Here is a 7649-nt window from a genome sequence, read left to right on the forward strand (position 1 = left end):
ATATGATGAACCAATTTCATTCATTACCCATGAAAAATTTGCGCGCTTCGCGCGAAAGTGTTGTCGTCCTGGTTCTCCACAATCATCATTTTATCACATCCGTCTGTGAGTGGAATATTATATAACGATCGCCCCACATGTTGTGTTAATCATCCAATAAGCGCCCAAGTCAATCGATTTTACCTATTTTTTCCTTATCTTTAAGGGGGGGGGTCATTTACTTCATCGAATTTTTCGCCCCCCCCCCAAATATTTTTTCTGGCTACGCCCTTGGTGCAGTGTGCACATCATGGCGAAACACGTGTTCTGAATATATATCCCGATATAGCGAAATACTGGAACAAATGTGCGCATCAATGTGAAATTGTGATGCAAGTGGCGGTATCACAACGCGATTTACTAAGGATGATACGCCATGACTATTTGTAGCACACAGCACGTCTCTACAATCGCGGCCCTATCGTGAAAACCAGACAGACATCTTCAAACCAGACAGCCTTCTTCCTTCTCCGTCACGTGTTACCTGCGCAGTCTAGCGCGACGGCGCGTGCATCTGATATTTGAATCTGAGTTGATGTCTGTGTGACTGATGCGACGAGGTTCTTAGAGATAATGGACGCAGACAAAACAGTCATTGATTAGATTGAGAATCTGTACGAAGCAAAAACAGAAGAGTTGATGTCTGTGGTTAGTGTTGTTGATTCAGAAACTCTACCTGAACCGCTCCAACAGAGAAACAGTTTGAAATGGTAAGAGTTCTAATCTTTAGAATGATGCGTAAATAGACCTAACTATACCGTATACATTTCTTGTGAGCGTAATTTAGCTTCTCCTTTTTCGTTGATAGTTTGTGTTCAATATCGATGTATGGTAGAACATTAAATTGTTTGCTGCGCCTCATTATTTCTTCGAATGCAGATACGCCATACTGTGAAGTGTGAATACGAATATGATTGAAACGCGATAAACACCGATTTGCTGATTCATTCCAATAGCAATGCTTTGCTAGTCGGTAGACTGAATGTTCCTCAAGATATTGATAAAAATATCTTGTGTATTTGCGTGGTCATATAGTAATTTATGTGATGAGGCAATTATATATTGCTTGATCACATGGCTAACCCTATGATTTATACTAGTTTGATAGCGCTTATGACTGGTTGCCGCCATTGTGGATTGTTCCCAATTTACAACTCTTGTTGAACTTGAAAGTATTCTGCTGACTTTTCCTTTGAAAACCTTATAAAATTATTACATTTACTGAATAGTATTGTCTCATATACAACCTCTATGAGTAATTGAGTATGAACAAGTGCAAGTTATATACTTTGATAGGATACCATGATTGATTATTATCAAGTTCATTATTGATGACTATGCACCTTTTTTGCACATGAAACGCTCTTGCCGTGGCCAAATTCACCCTGTATATATAGCCGCACCGGTGTAAATTGTCCAGTAACGTCAACGGCAAGGTAACTGATGTGATATACAAGCATATTGTTTGAACGTGATAGAAGGCATTGTTTTAAAATTGGGTTGAACCCCTCTGCAAGGTAAGGAAATGCATGTGCCGCAATCAAACCCTCAACTCAGAGCCGCGGTTTGGCCTATATTGCCCAGCAAATCGCGGCTATCAGAATGAATTATCGAATTACCATTGATGATGTAATCATATTCCGGGTGTTTCACAGTAGCCAATATTCTCGGCAACAATAACCTTATAAATGATTAGTGTGTAAATGTACTATTGGCAGCATGCTTCCACCCACATCGGTTTGTTTTTGTTTCGCGCACTGTCAGATGACTTCAATACAACCATTCTGATTATTTCAATTTCTTAGATATCAGCAATATCTGCCATTTGTGATGACCAAGTCAAGCCGACTGTACGAAGAATGCATTATAGAGTGCGCAGTGTACCGTCAACATAATGAAGTACTAAACTACAGCATCGGCTTACACTCGATAGAAAAGAGCACGGAACAAGTGGTGCCTGTATAATATCATTTTCTGTGAGGTGCATGGTAATCCTACCTATCATATCCGGAAATCAATGTTCAAAATCAGAATCTATTCTCAGGCACCGGATGCGAAATCCATTCATCAACAATGTCAAGTGTTGCGTCATACCCCGGTATCAAAGTTGGAGAGCAAACGAAGGTAACATAAATACTAGGATACAATTTGCAAAAACCGAAGGTGGTTGAAGAATTTTTGGTTGGTATTCAATCAGTCATAGCGTCATACATTCCTGCTCAAGTTCAAGTAGCAGTAGTGACCGAGTGTTCAAGTAGAAGTAGAGAATCAAGTTCTGAAAATTGCACGAGTATCAAGAAGTGGATTAGCTCGAATTGTCGAATTCTTTAGAGTGTAATCGTAAGTGACCAATAACCATTTCCGAATATAGGTATAGTCAAGGTGAAAGTATATCAGTATTGGTACTCCAGTAGCACTAGAAGCAACATCCTAAATTTCTGCTCGAGCGTACGCAGCAGTTTAAAAGCAATGTTAAGACTACAAGCGGAAATAAAATTGGAACCCAAGTAAAGCATCAAATTTCTAATCACGTGTACGTAGAGATCTATAAGGCATGTAAAAACTGCTTTTAGTGCAAGCAGAAATGGAGTTAAAAGAACTCAAGTACTTTGTTTGATAGAGTAGATTTGGTCTACGTCCGAAGTGGCCAACCCGTCGCTCGCGAGAAGGTGTTCAGTGTCCCGCGAGTTAATTTTCGAATTTGGTTGTAATATCAATAAATAAAATAGGCAGGTAACTTATTGTGAGCTTGCAAGATCAACCGAAAATATGATAAGCCTGACCGCGAACTTTATGATGTTGATGACGAAAATATACGTTCCGACTCATTGGCGGAGGCAAGGGCCATCCACATTATCGTATATGAACATGAAGTAGAATATTTCGTCGCAGATTTATTTGACTTGATATTTTTCTTGACACTTCGCGCGATTCATTGTCACTCGATTTCTAGCTTCTTTAGTATTGTTTCCCTCTCATGAAAATTAAATATGCGCCCATTCTACAAAATTGAGCCTAACTATATTCGCAATTATGTGAGAACGTATTATCCTACATGCGACTTCGCGCCTGTACTCGCAGAAAGATAGTCGTTGATGAAACCTTTGCGCAAAATGATAGACATATGTTCACTGAAATCTGTGTTATTGATATATATACAAGCCCCGATTATTCATGTCCTGGTCAATTGAGCCCAGCTGTATACAGAGGCGACCCACAATATATGCAACATTATTATTGCCCGAATTCATTCATTAACATTGATAAAATTTCGCTCTTGGCCCGGCTAGGACTTGTACATAGTGTTTTCATGACATGTTCGTTATCGAATTTGATGCATAGTAATATTAATATATGTCCTGTTTATACCATTACCTAATCCTGTTCGCTCCTATCGGACGATTAAAAAAAGGACATCAACATTAAAGTGGCCCATGCAGTTGTTCGTAAATCTCATGTGGCCCTTTGGCCGAAAAGTTCGGCCACCCCTGATCTAGGTGTTGCATTATCATAGCATGTAATTGTAAATGACTGTTTTCAAATAGGCTATCAAAGTAGTGTTGTTACCCAAGTAGAAGTAGAGGTGACACCTGACATCATAAATATCTATCGATTTACAAGACATGATAAGACTACTTCAAGTGGAAATAGAGAATGAACTTGAAAATTAGTCGAGTAAGTCGTTCAAAGAAGTAGATCTGGTCTTGGTGTCGCTTTCTTTGAGCATATATAATTGTTCCCAACCAGGATGCTGTGTATTCTGGCATTACGATGCTATGATGTATTATTTCTTGTAATCCATGTACGCCATATACCAAACTAATCCGCAAATCAATGAAAAGGTAATCACTTCTCCGCTGCCTGCTGCAAAGTCCATTCATCTGCAACACAAGTGGACTACGAGGAAGCAGTGAATTCTTTGTTACGTCATGCCCCGGAAAAAGTCAAAGAGCCGAAATTGAAGGTATCAATCAGTTGAGCTCATATGAAACCGGGGAGGGGTCAAAGTAGTCGGTGTCCGTACCCAAGTAGAAGTAATGTCACAGATTCCCTCCCAAGCATAAGTAGCAATTTACAAGGTAAAGTCGTGTCCGCTAAATTCAGAGACCGTGTAACCGCTTTATTCGGCCAAAAATGCTTGTACAGGAAAGAAGTAAAATTGCATTTAAAATACTCCGGCCGGTTAATGCGGACAACACCGATTCTGTGGTTAATTCGGCCAAAATGGGCGGAACCACACTGAATAAAGTAGAGTCGACTGTATATCAAAACTGTACTGAAAGTATGAGTAGCGATTTACCGGGTATGTCATACCTATTTCAAGTGGAAGTTAACAAGTACTCTGTAGTTGGATGGAAGTTAATTTTGGCGTATTATCGCATTCATTAAATATGAAACACAGTGGCGACAAACTCGTCTGATGTCGCAGGCCAGACTCAAAAGCTTCAGATCGCTCGGGCCCCACCAATGGAGTGATTCCAAACTATTACCTGAAAATCCGTGCAATAGTTTTTCATTTGAAACTTGATTATCAGGCCTTTCAACACAGTAGTGTAATAGATGAATTATATTTCGGATCATATGGGTTCTATTCTAGTTGCACCTATATTAGCAAACAACGAAATTGTCAATAATATGGTGATTAAGCGGCAGAATACAGTTGAAAATCAATGAAACAGTAGCTCTTCTAATATGATGTCGGCAAGCCGGTATTTTTCTATGCTACCGATGTTTTACTCGAACATGGCGGCAAACCTGGGTATGTGTTGAGGTAAACAAAGTATTTAATTGTAAATACGGACGTTGGAATTTTCTTCATGGTCTTAGAAAGCGATTTAGGTTTCCCTCGAGGCCGGATACCATTTGAGTCTTTTGTGATGCAACACAATAAGCAATTTTCTCCGTACTCGACATTTGCAGTGTTGAGGGATTATTTAATGGAATTATTTCTTATGAAAATTTCAAGCATTAGAAAAGTGCTGCATAATACACGCATTGTTCAATCTACACAGAATTGCTGGGCGGTTTGTATCTTTGACACCCCTGATGTAATGGAATGTGGCTTCTTCCGAACATGGGTTGGTTAGTTGAAGTTAAAGTAGTCAGTACTCTCAAGTAATACATCACTTCTATTGAAGTATATGTAGTGGTTTACAGGACATGTTAAACCTACCTCGAGGAAGCAGTTAGTGTGATGTCGTAAACTTGGTCGAGGTGCCGGTTGATTTTAGCATATAACTGTTAGTGGCGATTAACAAATTGAAGTATTCAACATTGGGACTATAGTGGAAGTAGAAGTAACTTGGAGTAGTTTTAACATACTTCGTAAATCACAGCATACTCCAGTATAAATTGAAGTTGAAAGGTACTCGAGTGGTTTGAAAATAGTGAATTTGGTTGTAATGTTTCATTCTTTTACCATGTAATGGTTCGAACATGTGTAGCCGAAGTAGAAGTGGTCGTTTTTGGTAGTCAAGCTGAAGTAAGAAGTAACATCATAAATTACAATTGAAGTAGAAGTAGGGATTTTCAAGATATGTCAATTATTTCAAGTGGAAGTAGAAATATAAGTTGATAAGTACTCGAGTAGTTTGAAAAAGTAGTATTCGTCGAAAAGGAGTAGTTAGTTCTCGAGTAGACATCTAAGTAACGTGAATCTGTAGTGAAGTATAAGTAGCGCTTTCCAAGGCGATGTTCAACTACTTCGAGGGGAAGCAGTCGACGTAAAGAATTCACTGACATTGCTGTATATATTTCAGGCACAAGCGCCGAGAAGAAGCGTTTTGGCGCAACAACTTCTGATTGCCGAAGAAAAGAATAGGCACTCAACATCAGCAAACGGTGCTTTGATTCAATTCTTGCATTGTGACTTTTTACTGAACCCGTTTTGTCATGCTCGTTTCAAATTGTTGCTGTTTCTTTAGTCTTGTGATACCATTCTATTTAACTCTATTTGATATTCATTCAACCAATGTTTTTTTCACATAGACTGTTCCATTAGCTTCGAGTTGTCCTAGCAGTTGCTGTGTCTTATATTCCTGCGACACCTTTTTATGTACTTAAGCTAATGACAAACAGTCTAAGTAAAAAAGCATTGAGTGGTTTTAGCAGCTGCTGTTTATTGAACCCCTGTGACACATTTTCTGTGATTACTTGTTGCAATGTGATTTTTCACTTCAGCCTTGACTGTGTTAAGTGGTAGTAGTAGTGCTCGCCTTTCACATTTTGTGTGTTCGTTAATAGTAGTATAGCTTCGTTGATAATAACCAATATCGTATTTGTATTTTGCCAGTTTCGTTGCTCGCTCAGCCAATATACGCAGTGTGTGAGCTGATATGATGTTGTATCCCATGTTGCTAGCCGTTAGGCGTTGAACCAGGTATGGAGTCGAGATGAGAAAGAGGGCGAATGACACTTCCATAGGGAGTGGCGCCACGTACGCAGTACGTCAGGCGCGTCCATTAGGGAGTGGCGTCATGTACACAGTACGTCAGGCGCGTCCATAGGGAGTGACGCCATGTCCACAGTACGTCAGGCGCGTCCATAGGGAACCACGTGACGTCCAGGCTAGGCCACACGCGTCCGTGAGGAGTCGCTTCATGTCCACAGCACGTCATTGAGGACGTACTCAGAGGGCAGACAGGACGTCTCTAGTTGTCGACAAATCCAATCCTGGGAGGTAACGGCAGGAAGTAACCGGATGTCCGGCCTGCTATTCCACCGGAAGTCAACTGGACGTCGAGTGTTTGCTGGGTAGGAATTATAAGTAATGTTTTGGACGACAATGATATATCGTTATTCTTATGGACGCGGCGACATGATAACGTTACAGGTATAGGCTGTGGTGGTGATTCGCCATGTGTTCTTATGGGTGCGCTCGCACGTCGTACTTTCAAGTATAGGTATCTCTCGCATGTCGTATTGGAAACTCGTGTTGGCTCGCTCACGCGGTGAAATTTTAGTAATCAGTTTGTCACAGAACTTGATTTCGCTGGTAAGGTTTAACAAGTAACGAATAACAGACCGCCATTGTCGGTAACTTGAATAGCGACAAATTGTCACTTATTTCCGTTCTAACCCTAATCCTCTGTGAAGTGAACGCCAGGCCACATATTTACCTGTGGATATATCACTCTAATGATATGCGTTGCATACTGTACCGTTCGCCGTATCGAGAGCACCAATGGTAGTTGAGTGAAGAACCAAGATGGACAAATATACCCGTTTGTTTTTCTGAATTTTACATTGGATCTCCAAGCCTTCCGTCGTCTATGCCACCGATTGAATATACAAAATTGATTTTATTGAACTCGCGATGTAATAACGAAGTCCTGGAGGGTATGATGATGTTGTCTATAGGTCATACCGATGTGTGCATAAACACCCAACATTTGTACACCGACACATTGTATGTAATGTCATAAACCACATTTACGAGAATACTTGGTAGGGTTGAACCATCGTAAAATATATTCGATATGTATTGTCAATTTTCACGAAAAAAATCAAGGGTTGTGAATCTACATGTTTAATTACATTTGGTCATTGGTTCTGCTTTATCGCTTTGCATTGAATATCCGGATCCGGTTATGAACTGACCTGTATTGGGT

At 40.1% G+C, this 7649-nt stretch overlaps 1 long non-coding RNA gene across 2 annotated transcripts; it reads left to right on the forward strand.

Moving 5' to 3' along the window:
• The first annotated feature begins 300 nt into the window (after positions 1-300).
• On the forward strand, positions 301-6373 carry LOC145437011 (uncharacterized). 2 transcript variants are annotated; one of them, XR_013914536.1, is made up of 4 exons: positions 301-749; positions 1845-1998; positions 2084-2163; positions 3882-6373. It is a non-coding gene; the product is annotated as an uncharacterized LOC145437011 (long non-coding RNA). The 2 variants fall into 2 exon arrangements; XR_013914537.1 differs by having other exon boundaries at positions 305-749; positions 1845-2015.
• The last annotated feature ends 1276 nt before the right edge of the window (positions 6374-7649 follow it).

This window comes from Botryllus schlosseri, chromosome 4, assembly GCF_051294905.1.
Source record: "Botryllus schlosseri isolate E-star chromosome 4, Bs_hap1, whole genome shotgun sequence".
NCBI lineage: Eukaryota > Metazoa > Chordata > Ascidiacea > Stolidobranchia > Styelidae > Botryllus > Botryllus schlosseri.